This window comes from Hemicordylus capensis, chromosome 15 (assembly GCF_027244095.1).
Source record: "Hemicordylus capensis ecotype Gifberg chromosome 15, rHemCap1.1.pri, whole genome shotgun sequence".
Classification (NCBI taxonomy): domain Eukaryota; kingdom Metazoa; phylum Chordata; class Lepidosauria; order Squamata; family Cordylidae; genus Hemicordylus; species Hemicordylus capensis.
This window is the reverse complement of record NC_069671.1, coordinates 8,887,439-8,901,645: the sequence shown is the minus strand read 5'-3', so window position 1 is coordinate 8,901,645 and position 14,207 is coordinate 8,887,439. Positions and strand designations below refer to the sequence as shown.

The window sequence follows — 14,207 nt, the reverse complement described above, 5'->3', positions numbered from 1 at the left end:
CCAATCTAGTGAACTGTTGCCAGTCTTCTCTCTTTCTGCCTAGTTCCCTACTTGGAATGATGCTTGGATCCTGACCAGACTCCAGCACCAGTGAACCTTTGGTCACAACCCTGGAACAGATAAAAGTGTCCATATTTGGAGATATTATGGCAGGAAAATGGGATCTTTCCATGCCCTGAGGCATGCACCTTAAAGGGATTTTTGGGTGAATTTTCCTTGAAAACAATCTTGTTTTTCAATTGGATTGGTGTGGGGGGGGAGTATAAGCTTGGAAATGTTTTTATTATATTACTTCCAAGATGCCCAACATCTTGCCTCTTGTTTAGTCTCAAGTACTAAGTTCTGTTGATGGAACATAGGCCTTAGAACATGCCTGCTCAACTTTGGCCCCCCAGCTGTTTTTGGACTACAGTTCCCATCTCCCCCAGCCACAGTGGCCAGTAGCCAGGAATTATGGGAGTCGTAGGCCAATATCTGCAGGAGGGCTGAAATTGAGCCTTAGAATTATTCCACCACAAAAGCACTCCTCAGAATTTGATCACTCTTCAAATCCAGCCTGATTGTTGCCTTTCCCATGACGGGCAGAAAGATAGCATTGATTGTCCATAATGTTGGAAAAAGTTGAAGGAAAGAGAAGAGGATGACCAGCAAAAAGCTGGATGGACTCGATGTTTACGACAGCCATGAATGCACCACTGAGAGACCTTAAAGGCCACGTTGAAGACAGATTATCTCCAGGATGATCTATCTATGTGGTCGCTAAGAGTTGACACCAACTTGACATCAGTCAATCAATTAATCTACCATATCTCTTCAGCCATTGGCTGAGCTGCCACAGCATCATGGAATGTTTGCAAACTTTCTAACTTCTCAGGGGGGAATTGTCAGCACTAGAATGTTGCTCTCTATCTCAGCTTCTCAAGTATCTCTTTTAAAAGTGCATCATTCCCTCCACCCACCATGACCAGACACATTTCAACTCCTACCCAGGTCCGTTTGTTTATTTCATTCCCTCTTGAGTCCTGGCCTGGAACATCACGATTGTGTGATCTTCAACTGCACAAGAGGATACTGAAGCCCACCTCTGACTAATTATGCCCAAATATTCTGCTGGTGACATTTACATAAAAGGCAAAGAGAGGGAGAAAGCCATTGACAGGAACCTGCCTGCAAATACTTCATTGACAAGAGCCTTGTGAAGTAATGAGCTAATAAAAGGGATAAATGAGTTGAGATTTGTGACTAACCACAGACGGTAGGCGACATCTGGTTTCCGGCACATAAAAATGTCATGTGTTCATTAGAAATAAACTGAATTAATATTTTAAAATGCTGAAGCAAATACTCTTCTTCTTTGGTCCAGTAATACCGGGTTAACAGGTATTCGGATCGATTTGAATGAATTCGAATCGATTCGAATGAATTCGAATCGATTCATGCGAATTTCGTGCACACCCCAATCATCGGCATTGATCCTAATTACACATCCTAAAGCAGAATGGGCCTTTAGTATAATGGTAGATACAGAAATTGGTCTTTACTTGCACACATGACCCTCTGAAGTGCGTACGTGCATAGGAAGCTACTGTGTCAGATGATTGGTCCATCTTACTCAGTGAATATTGCCTAGATCAGTGATTCTCAAACTTGGGTCCTCAGGTGTTATTGGACTTCAACTCCCATAATCCCCATCCAAAGGCCACTGAGGCTGGGGATTATGGGAGTTGAAGTCCAATAACACCTGAGGACCCAAGTTTGAGAATCACTGGCCTAGATGGACAGGCAGTGGCTCTCCAAGGATATAGGTGAGTCCTCCCAAGACCTACACGGAGAAGCTGCCAGGGATTGAACCTGGGACCTCCTGCATGCAAAGCAGATGCTCTTCAACTGACCATCACAGACTACATCTGTGAGGACTGTAAGATATTCCCCTGAGGGGATGGGGCCACTCTGGGAAGAGCACCAGCATGCTTGTTGGTTCCAAGGTTCCAAGTTCCCTCCCTGGCATCTCATAGGAAGCTGCCATATACTGAGTCAGACCATTGGTCCATCTAGCTCAGTATTGTCACAGAATTCCATCACACATTGATGGAAACTCACAAAGTTGGCAACCTGCTGTTTCAGCCAAGAAGGGGCTACTCGAGAGGAGGGGTCTACTCAGGAGTAGGCTTTTCACCATCCAAGCCAGCTGCAGGGGATTAGCACCAAGAGGCTCCAGAAAGGGTGGCGGCCCTGCTTTCTTCACCTGCTGATTGAACAGCTCACATACTGAGTGACCCAGCTCTGGATTCAGCCTGCTTCCTCGACATCTGCCTGATTCCACAAAACCTGCAAAAAGGGGTCAGTCTCCAGCCTTGTCTCTCTGTGACTGTGACTGTGACTGTAAGGGAAGAGAGCTGGTCTTGTGGTAGCAACCATGACTTGTCCCCTTAGCTAAGCAGGGTCCACCCTAGTTGTATTTGAATGGGAGACTAGAAGTGTGAGCACTGCGAGATCTTCCCCTTAGGAGATGGAGCTGCTCTGGGAAGAGTTGAAGGATTCAAGTCCCCTCCCTAGTAGCATCTCCAGGATAGGGCTGAGAGAGATTCCTGCCTACAGCCTTGGAGAAGCTGCTGCCAGTCTGTGAAGACAACACTGAGCTAGGTGGACAAATGGTCTGACTCAGCTGATGGCAGCTTCCTAAGTTCCTATGACCTAACCTATGGGAGAAGAGGTGGTCTTGTGGGAGCAAGCATCAATTGTCCCCTTTGCTAAGTAGGGTCTGCCTTGGTTTGCATTTGGATGGGAGACTACATGTGAGCACTGTAAGATCTTCCACTCAGGGGATGGGGCCACTCTGGGAAGTGCATCTGTATGTGTGCATACAGGAGGTTAGGGTCCTTCCTGTGCTCTATGCCTCTGAGTCTGGAGGATTTATTTATTTATTTATTTATTTATTTATTATAACTTTTATACCACCCTTCCAAAAGGCTCAGGCAATATAGCCAACAGGCAGCTCTGGGATAGTTTGGAGGGACTATTCCTGAGCTGCTGCTGACCTGAATGCTCTCACGGGAGCTACTCAGGAGGCAAACTAACTCTTCTGTTCCGAGGCCATCACCCAGATTCTGAGGCCTTATCATTGGAGTCAACTTTCCGAGGAATCCCTTTTATCTTGCCTCGTTTGAAGCACACCCATAAGAGACAGAGTGAAGCGGTCTGGCCCTCCCCGAAATCAAGATTGATTGTCAAAAGCTGAACTTGCGGAGCCTCTCTGCGATGCACCCCCTTAATCAAACACATCAAAACATGTGTGTGTAGGTCCTACATCGCCTTTTGGTTCTGCCCACCCATTTCCTCTATCTAGAAGGTGCTAGCAGGAAGGAAGAGCTTTACTCCACCTTTCGGATCAGCACTGAGATTAGGAACGATGCCGACAATCGGAGCGTGCACAAAACCCACATGAATCGATTCCGATTCGGATTGATTTGTGCAGATTCTGTGAACATCCCCAGCAGACGTAACTTTCCTTATCTGTTAACTATGATTATGAGATCAGGAGTGGAGGGAATCACGCTCTCTCTCCATGTAAATACCCCCATCAGCATTTACTGCAGGGGGCGGGGGAATGGGGTGGTTGCTGCAAAAGGCAAGAGCAATAAGGCACAATTGAATCCATACTCTCCTCCCTTAGAAATCTGGCAGGTCACTGGGAGAAATAGAATGCTGGACTAGATGGGCCTTGGGCCTGATCCAGCAGGGCTGTTCTTATGTTGCTTTGACAAGATGACACTCCCCACATCTGTAGGAGGGTGGTTTCAGGCCCAGGCTGTCATAACACCGGTGGCAAAGGGAACACAGTCAGACTTAGGGTGGTGACAAGGGTCTTCCTAGCTTAACTCAGAGGTGGAGGAGAGGTGTGCCCCAGAAGGACAAACACTGGAGGAGAGCTGGTCTTATGGTAGCAAGCATGACTTGTCTCCTTTGCTAAGTAGGATCTGCCCTGATTTGCATTTGAATGGGAGACTACAAGTGTCAGCACTGTAAGATATTTCCCTTAGGGCGATGGGGCTGCTTTGGGAAGATCACCTGCCTGCTTGCAGGCAGAAGGTTCCAAGTCCCCTCCCTGGCCGCATCTCCAAGATAGGGCTGAGAAAGATTCCTGCCTGCAACCTTGGAGAAGCCGCTGCCAGTCTGTGAAGACAATACTGAGCTAGATGGACCAAGGGTCTGACTCAGTATATGGCAGCTATGTTCCTATGTTCAAATGCTCATCAAGCAAGTTTGCAATTTCCACGCTGATTTGGAATCCCTGTTAGAGGGACTCTGGGTGGCATCCATGTTGGGAGCGGCCCAGGAAGGGGCCTTTGCATCCCTTCCCACACCTGCCCCTGAGGGGGTGTCATGTCGCCTTACTCATGCATCTGAACATAGGAAGCTGCCATATACTGAGTCAGACCATTGGTCCATCTAGCTCAGTACTGTCTACACAGACTGGCAGCGGCTTCTCCAAGGTTGCAGGCAGGAATCTCTCTCAGCCCTATCTTGGAGATGCTGCCAGGGAGGGAATTTGAAACCTTCTGCTCTTCCCAGAGCAGTTCCATCCCCTAAGGGGAATCTCTTACAGTGCTCACATGTAGTCTCCCATTCAGCTGCAAACCAGAGTGGGTCCTGCTTAGCAAAGGGGATCATGATCTTCCTCTCCTTTTGAACTTACGTTCACTCAGTACTGTGAGCGAAGGTGGACGTGGGAAATAGATTTCACATTGTAATGTTTATTTTTGCCAAAGTGGCTTCCACTCTAAAAACCATCAAGATCACTGACCTGTGGGAAACACCTATATTGGGCAGCAGCGATAGAGGAAGATGCTGAAAGGTATCATCATTTCATACGGCATGGGAGATAGCAATGGTCAACCCCTCCTGTATTCTACCAAAGACAACCACAGGGCTCTGTGGTCTCCAGGAGTCGACAGCGACTCGATGGCACACTTTACCTTAAGGCTCAATTCGGCGGGGATTACCTCCATGCATTTTTAATAAAATGGGTGTTGTTAAAACAGCCCTGCCCATTGAAGCCAATGGGACCCCTTCTTCTTGGAGAAGTCAAGTGGGGTTCTCCTGTAATTTTGAAGATCTGTGATCTGCCTGACAGAGAAGAGAGAATGAGGGAAGGGAAGGGTGCTGCAAACCTGGGCAAGTTGACTCAGAAGTAACCCCACACACTGCTTCTTCGCCCCACTGCTCTAACCACCTACATGACTTCCCAATATAGCTATAGCAATAGCAATAGCACTTACATTTATATACCGCTCTATAGCTGGAAGCTCTCTAAGCGGTTTACAATGATTTAGCATATTGCCCCCCAACATTCTGGGTACTCATTTTACCGACCTCGGAAGGATGGAAGGCTGAGTCAACCTTGAGCCCTTGGTCAGGATCGAACTTGCAACCTTCTGGTTACAGGGTGGCAGTTTTACCACTGCGCCACCAGGGGCGCAATATGTCTCCCACGCCCCCATTTCCCTGAGAGTTCACATTCCATTGCAGCTAAAAGAGCAAAGAGACACCTTTTTAAAAGTGGTGATTCTCTTCATTGAGCAGGGGGAGAGCAACTGGCCCTATCCATCCCCTCCACAGCATCCCTCCAGTGGCTGTTGCTGGTATCTATCTTATATTAATTTTTAAGATTGTGAGCCCTTTGGGGGATAGGGAGCCATTTTATTTATTTAGATCTTTGTAGTAAACTGCTTGGGGACTTAGGTAGAAAAGCGGGGTATAAATATTCGTCGTATTCGTATCGCTAACAGAATTGTATCGCTAACAGTATCGTATTCGTATCGCTAACAGTATTGCTAACGATTTTCAAATCCTGCAAGCGCAGGATTTTAGCGCTTACACTAAAATCCACTAGGTGGTGACATCTTAGAGTGCTGGCAAAGTGTTTCCATCTCTGGCTTCATGGTCCAACTGCATAACTTTGCCCAGACTTCCTAGCCAGGGGGTTTAATGGGGCAGGAAACCCTGAATAGCTTTTGAACCGCTGCTTGAAACTCCACCAGCCCACCAAAAGGCACACTTCCTAGATGAGCCTGACAGATTACAGTGGCCATTTTCACCAATATTTGAAAGAAATATATGCTACATGGTTCTAAGGATTGGATGCGGGGGGGGGGGGAGACCCAAGTGTCAATATTTAGGACTTTTTAACTTGCTGTGGCAGTGTTTCTCTGATCTCTTTGAAATTAGACATGTTCGTTGACTTCATCAAGTAGATCATGTACGCCAAGTTCCAAGTTATTAGCTCAACACAGTCATATTTAAAAGCAATGGAATATTGAGGCTTATAACAGCGGGACATTTTATTTATTTATTACTTTACTTACTTATTTATTTAGCTACTGGCAATAACTAAAACACGCCTGTGTCCCTTTTAATGACTGTCTTATCTGTCACTTTACAGCAAAGTTCCCGTCTGGTGGATGGGGACGTGGGAGATACTTGGGGGGGGGCATACCACAGCATCTCCTGTTTTGTGCTTCTCTTGCACACCCACTGCTGCTGTGTGGTCGAGAACAGTGTCAGCCTGCAAGAGCTTTTCCCCCCGGGAGCGAAATAAGCAAAGCTGATGTGAAAGGAACAGTTCTCGTGGGCTGAGGAGGCGATTAGCCTACATTGCCAGGAAAAAATTGCCACACAGCTAAGCACACAGCTAATTGAGTAGAGAAGGGCGGGGTGGAAATTGCACCGTTTAAATGCAACTCATTAACAGAGAGGGCGTACTGTTAGATTGTGCATTGATTGTGGAAAACAAGTGGTAGGACTGTTTGATGCATTGTGTCTTGGCTGTACCTGTAAGTGATAACCAGATTGTTATATGCAGAGCTCACAAGCTTTGGGGTTATATCAAACTCTTCATCAGCTGCTCTTTGTTGTTGTTTTTATTTTATTTTATTTTTTATTTTATTTTATTTTATTTTACGTTTATATCCCGCTCTTCCTCCAAGGAGCCCAGAACAGTGTGCATGGTTATGTTTACCCTCACAACAACCCTGTGAGGTAGGTTAGGCTGGGAGATACGTGACTGGCCCAGAGTCACCCAGTGAGTTTCATGCCTGAATGGGGATTTGAACTCAAGTCTCCCCTGTCCTAGTCCAACACTCTAACCGCTACACCACACTGTCAATGGAAATGCAGGCACACACTTACCTAATGGCAGGGACATAGTGTGGCTGATACCACACCATCTTGAGTAATTTGGCATTACAGATGAGGCCAGAGTTCAGGTTCAGTCCTTGATACCTCCAGGTAGGGTTGAGAAAGACTTCTGCCTGAGTTTCACACCCCCAGAAGGGACTATGTTACAGGGCTCTCATATGTCTCCCATTCAAATGCAAATCAGGGCAGACCCTGCTTAGCAAAGGGGACAATTCATGCTTGCTACCACAAGACCAGCTCTGGGGTGCATGAGGTTTGAGCACGCCTCCCCTCCAGCCCACCCAAATTGTCGTGAGAAGGTACTCTTAGTCTGTTTGTTTTTTAAACCTTGCAATTTTACCTGTGAATAAGCACCTTTCAGAAAGACCTCCTCGGTCTCCTGGGTTCTCTGCTCCAAAGGAGCCTTACCTGCCAGGGCAGATTTTCTATATTTCATCATTTAGAGAAGCAGCAGGGAAAGGTTGTGTTTACGAGCAACCTCTCAGCATCCGGAATGTTCCTCAATGGCCTTTTGGACCTCCTTTCTTAAGGGGTTGCCGAGGAAAAATAATAAGCAATTACTATAGCAACCGCCACAGCGCATGGTGTGAGAAAAGCTGGCAAGGGGGTTGATGCAGATGGAGAGGCCCCTGTGTGTATTGGTTCGGGTCAGAGGCAGGGAACTTGGCACGCCTCACTCAACTTGGGCATCGTGGCTTCCAGGTTTCTGGAGTGGGTGGCTCAGCCTGGAAGGAAACCGTGGGGCATACTCGATCATCGGGCTGTCTCGGAAAGATGCGGAAAGGAGCAACTTCCACAGGCACCTGGAGGAAGCTCTTGAAAAACTCTGCCAGCCGTAACATGATTGCAAATGACAGGCTATCATTAAAACAAGCTGCATCTTCTCCAGGCGTCGTCGTGCTGCTAGCTACCTGTGGTGCAGAGGAGTCAAGGCTCAGATTTCCATCAGGGGAGCCAGCTTAGTCTCAGCTGAGTGTCTGGAATTCAGTGCTTTCCACACACACAAAAAGAAAAAATGGCAGATGGACATATTTGGAGAGAGGCTGGGTCTAGACAGGGGAAAGCCAATTTCTCTGTTCAGGTCGGGGGGAGGCTTCCCTCTAAGGCGTGCGCACACTCACAATTTTTTTGATATCCGCTCCGTTGATTTTAGGTGCTGCTCAGGTTGAATCAGGAAGGCCCCACTCTGAATGCAGGTGTGCAAACACTGCCTGGATACGGCTGCCCCAAACAAAACTCATTCTGCACACCGATGAAAAACATTAGAGAGAATCGGCTTGGGAGAACCGCTGGATTCCTTCGTCTCGGGGCTACCCGGTCCTCTTCAGGATTAGCCGGGCTCTGTTAAACAGCCGGCCGGATGCAGTGAGAGCGTCCTGCATCTGGTGCACATGTGTTTGGATGCAAGGGGTGTGTTGATTGCAGGGCTGAGGAATCCTCCAAAAGGGCCCCCAGGGGGTGTTAGGGCTTTCCAGAAAGAGCACTGTAGGAACACTGGCTGACACGTAGAGCAGCCTAAGGCGGGAGCTCCTGATGGGAGTGCCCAGGCAGCAGTCGTCCCAGGGTGGCTCTGTGCTCTCTCTCCAAAGCACACGTATTTTTCTTGTCCTGTGCAAGAGCGCACGTCCTTCTAGGGGCTTGCCTGTACTCTGGGAGTGCTTGATGAGAACAGAAGCATGCTGCTGCTGAGCAAGTGGCACGTCTCCTCTCTAATCGAGCACTTCTGGAGTACAGGCAAGCTCCTAAAAGCATAAGCTCTTCCTGCAAGCATAAGCAAGCATAAGCTGTGAGCACTAGCTCCACCTCCTGCAAAGCACAAGCTCAAGCTCCTCCTCCTCCTGTAAGTATGAGCACAAGCTCCTCCCTTTAATTATAAGCTCCTCCCTTTAAGCACAAGCCCCTCCCTACAAGTATCATAAGCTCCTCCCTTTAAGCACAAGCTCCTCCTCTTGCAAGCATAATCACAAGCTCCTCCTCCTGTTAGTATAAGCAAAAGCTCCTCCCTTTAAGCACAAGCTCCTCCTCCTGCAAGCATAAGCACAAGCTCCTCCCTTTAAGAACAAGCTCCTCCTTCTTACAGATTAAAGAGAAGCATAAGTGCTTCTCTTTAAGCTCCTGCATACAAGTATTGTGCAGGGAAGCTCCTAAGAACCTTTCTGCTCTGCACAAGAAGACGGCAAAAGCACAAGCACTCTGGAGAGGGTGTGGGCCTACGCTGGGACTACCGCTGCCTGGGCGCTTCCTGTGAGCACCCGTAATCAGCTTCTCTGCACGTCACACAAGAAGTGTGAGCCCTGTCAGATCTTCCCCTCAGGGGATGGAGCCGCTCTGGGAAGAGCAGAAGGTTCCAAGTTCCCTCCCTGGCAGCATCTCCAAGACAGGGGCGGAGAGAGATTCCCGCCTGCAACCTGGGAGAAGCCACTGCCAGTCTGTGAAGACAATATTGAGCTACATAGACCAATGGTCTGACTCAGTATACGGCAGCTTCCTATGTTCCTATTTTGAGAGGAGAGCTGGTCTTGGGGTAGCAAGCATGACTTGTCCGCTTAGCTAAGCAGGGTCTGCCCTGGTTGCATATGAATGGGAGACTTGATGTGTGAGCACTGGAAGAGATTCCCCTTCGGGGATGGAGCCGCTCTGGGAAGAGCATCTAGGTTCCAAGTTCCCTCCCTGGCAGCATCTCCAAGACAGGCTGAGAGAGATGGACCAAGGGTCTGACTTGGCAGCAGTCAAGGTTCACGACTTCTATTGAAGTCCATGTTCGTGACTTCATATTGTCCCTATGTTCATTGGTCCATCTTGCTCAGTATTGTCCGCACGGACTGGCAGTGGCTCTCCCCGGTTTCAGGCAGGGGTCTCTCCCAGCAGCTGCCGGGGAGTGGGCCGCGGACCTTCTGAGCTCTTCCCCCGAGTGATGGCCCCATCCCCTAAGGTCGACCAGCACGATATATATAAGACCCGGGGCCCAGATCCAGGCTGGAAGCCTGAAAAGAAAGCAGAATGCCGGGGTAAGGAAAGTTCATTAGCCTCAACATCTCCGTCTCCGCGTTCACATAGATGAAATAAAAGATTCTTGGAGCCGAGCGAACTCCTCCGGCTTCTGCTAATGAAGCTGCCCCTTTCATTCAGGGGCCGCCCAATCTGGGCCTGTGCCAAACTTGCCGCTTCTCCTCCTAATGAATTAATCAGCTGACGAGCCGCAGACGGTTGCTCATTAGAGAGGTGCGTGTCAACCTTGGGAGCAAGATGGCTGCCCCCCCCCCCCAATGGCCTGAGCAGACAAAAAGAAACCCACCAGGAAGGATCTGCCCCTTCCAGGGAGAACTGCTGCATATGCATTCTTCTAATTAATGGGCATTGTTCCTAGCTTGGTTTGGAAATAATTGCGAGGACTCGTCCGAGGAAGGAACATTGCCAGTGTAACAGACAAGCTGTTTTCTTGGAATGGAGAACGTGGGTTGCTGCCCGCCCCTCTTGGCTGAGCAGAAGGGCTCGAAGGAGGAACATCTATGCTTCCTTGGATGCTTGAACCAGATGTTGCAGGGTGTGACATCTAGGGCAGAACTATTATTGGGTGGCTGCGTGCCGTGAATACAGGCCACCAGGGGCCCCCTATTAGGGAGGGACCTCTGTGGGTCCCTGCCACTGTCACCACTGAGGGGTACCACAGCCCTCACCCTGGGGCCCCACAGAAACCGATCACAGCCAGCTGACTTTCCATTAGGAAGCTGCCTTCTGTTGAGTCAGTGGTCCCTCTAGCGCAGTCTTGTCGGCACAAACTGGCAGCAGCACTCCGAGGTTTCAGGCAGGAGTCCTTCCCAGCCCTACCTTGAATGCTTGACACAGGAACACAGGAAGCTGCCATCTACTGAGTCGGACTATAGGTCCATCTAGTTCAGTATTGTCTTCACAGACTGGCAGCGGCTTTTCCAAGGTTGCAGGCAAGAATCTCTCTCAGCCCTATCTTGGAGATGCTGCCAGGGAGGGAACTTGAAACCTTCTGCTCTTCCCAGAGCAGCTCCATCCCTTGAGGGGTGCTCACATGTGGTCCCCCATTCAAATGCAACCAGGGCAGACCCTGCTTAGCTAAGGGGACAAGTCACGCTTGCTACCAGAAGACCAGCTCTCCTGGCTGTTACCCCAAATTTCCTTCGGAAGAGAGTGTGTGCCTTCACACACCAGCCAAACTTCCCCCAAAGTCCCTTCGAGATCCTTGGACCCACTCCACACACAAATCGGGCTTTGTCTTGCGAATTCTAGCTCATTGCGGTGTATTTCTGGGTTTTTAAAATGCTGGCTTTAAGCAGCTTCTTTGGAAAATGCCGGAGCAAATAGAATCATTAAAATGATAAGAGGGATACACTCTTTTAGGAATGCAGATATCGCTCTTTAGAAAGCTCTCCCCCCCACCCCTACCATTGGCTAGAAGGAAAACATGGAGGCGTGCCATGTGAACTTGCACCAAAACAAAACCCAAGAGCAGAGGGGAGGGGCTGCTTCCCTCAATGCCGCGAGTGTGATTCGAAGTGGCTTGGCTCAACATTTACCCCGCAGCATGAAGCCATGTGCAAATCACTCCCTGGAGATGCTGCCAGGATTGAACTTGGGACCTTCTGCATGCAAGCAGTTGCTCTACTGCTGAGCTACAGTCCTCCTCCAGACCTTTGGTCCATCTAGCTCACTATTGTCCACACACTGACTGGCAGTGGACTCTCCGAGGTTTCAGGCACGAGTCTCTCCCAGCCCTACCAGGAGATGCCAAGGGGTGAACCCAGGACCTTCTGCATGCAAGCTTGCAGATTCTCTTCCCCTGAGCTCTGGCCCCATCCCTTATGGGGAATATCATGCAGAGCTCACATGTGGCTGCCCATTCAAATGAGAATCAAGGCAGGCCCTGCTTAGCAAAGGAGACAATTCATGCTTGCCATTCCAAGACCAACTCTCCTGGTGGTGATGGTCTAAACGTGTTATCACACTGCGACCTTTGAGAAGCCGCTGCCAGTCTCTGTAGACCAGGGTTTCTCAACGTGTGGGTCCCCAGATGTTATTGGACTTCAACTCCCATAATCCCCAGCCCCAGTGGCCTTTGGTTGGGAATTATGGGAGTTGAAGTCCAATTACATCTGGGGACCCACACGTTGAGAATCCCTGCTGTAGACACTAGATCAGGCTTGCTCAACCTAGGTCCCCCCCCAGCTGTTTTTGGACTACAACTCCCATAATCCCCAGCCACAGTGGCCAATAGCCAGGGATTATGGGAGTTGTAGGCCAACATCTGCAGGAGGGCCAAAGTTGAGGAGCCCTGCACTAGAGAAACCAATGGTCAGACTAGTTATAAGGCAGCTTCCTATGAGATGGAGGCGGAGGAAGATTAATCAAATGTTTCGTTGGCATATACTTGAGCTTAGTTACAGTAGGTGATGGGAAGGTAGGTAAGTTTAGTTCTCATCACAGTAGGTGATGGGAACGAAAGCATGATGCCAAAGGCTTCATGGGAAATGTGGATTTTGCTTAGTAAAACAGGCAGAGGTAACACTGACGGCACAGCAGGAGTTGTTCTTTAGGGGGCATTTTTACTCCTGCTTTTGAAGGCAGCGCCTCAGCTGAAAGCCGTCTCTTTAAAACATCTTTTCAACAATCTGTTGGCCACCCAGCTCAGCAGGGAATCAGAGAGGGGAAACACATTAAAACAAGCCGTTTGAAAATTATAGCATTTCCATCGACGCTCCCCATCTCTGGGAGATATATATATATATATATATATATATATATATATATATATATATATATATATATATCCATATCCGTGGGCCAGCAAAGTGCTTTATTAAACTGCATCCTGGCAGGACAAAGCATTGGAAGAAGTTGCTTTGAAAGAAGCCGTGTTAATAATGAACCAGTGGGTTTTATGGGCGATGTGTGTGCCCACCAGGGAAGGACGGGGGTGCTGTTCTAAGGAAAAAATTCACCTTTAATTATGAGAAGTAAATTGGAATGCAGATCGGGGTGCTGACTTTTAGGTGAATGGCTGTATGGTGATCAGGTGCCCCACATTTATATCTGGTGGGTTTTAACTTTTTCAAGAAGAGAGAGGAGAGCTGGTCTTGTGGTAGAAGCATGACTTGTCCCCTTGGCTAAGCAGGGTCCACCCTGGTTGCATATGAATGGGGGATTAGAAGTGTGAGCACTGCAAGATATTCCCCTCAGGGGATGGGGCCACTCTGGGAAGAGAATCTAGGTTCCAAGTTCCCTCCCTGGCAACATCTCCAAGATAGGGCTGAGAAAGATTCCTGCCTGCAACCTTGGAGAAGCTGCTGCCAGTCTGTGAAGACAATACTGAGCTAGATAGACCAATGGTCTGACTCAGTATATGGCAGCTTCCTATCTTCCTATCTAAGAATAAATCGCTTGAAAGAGTAAGGTTTGCTTCCAAGTAAATAGGAAATAGGATCTAGCCGCGACTGTTCTCCATCTTCAACACATCTAATCTACACCAGCACCAAAGAACACAACAGGATTTTGCTCCAGCTGTGTTTACCACAGGGAGTGACACAAAGACGCATCTCGGAGAAGAAGAATATCTTGTATGTTTCTGCCATCCCAGCACTTTGGGCTTTTTCTTATTCTTTACCAAGTGTGAGAACAATAGCAGAGTTCTTGCAAAACTTCTTAGCATTCAGCAATCACACTGGAACATCTGAATTCCTCTTTTGAAACATTGCAATTTTTTTCCCCAGTCGCTTTTCTGGGGAATGTTTAGAACTGCAAGTAAAGCATGGTGCATGTAAAAGATTCTGCCGATGGGGCAAAATAAGACTCTGTCCCATTAAAGTGTGTGCTGAACTCCAGCGGGGCGAAGTTAAGAAATAAATAAAACAGTGGAAGTTTATTGTACATGACATTCAGGTCCTGTTCTCTCCTCGGGGGCCCAAAGTCAAGCGTGGTGTCTCGCGATTATATTTGGTGGGGTTTAAACTTGTTTTTTTTTAATTTAGCTTTGTATTTAGATG

At 48.4% G+C, this 14,207-nt stretch overlaps 1 protein-coding gene across 2 annotated transcripts in view; it reads left to right on the top strand.

Annotated features, from left to right (window-relative positions):
* Positions 1-14,207, top strand: part of MMP17 (matrix metallopeptidase 17) — a 107,798-nt gene that overhangs the window by 60,216 nt on the left and 33,375 nt on the right. The window contains exon 1 of one of the 2 annotated variants that reach the window (XM_053280252.1): positions 2,218-2,340. The exons of the other annotated variant lie outside the window; for it this stretch is intronic. The gene's annotated coding sequence lies outside the window, so the exon portion shown is untranslated. Of the gene's footprint in view, positions 1-2,217; positions 2,341-14,207 lie in introns of those variants that run through there. 2 annotated transcript variants of the gene reach the window in all.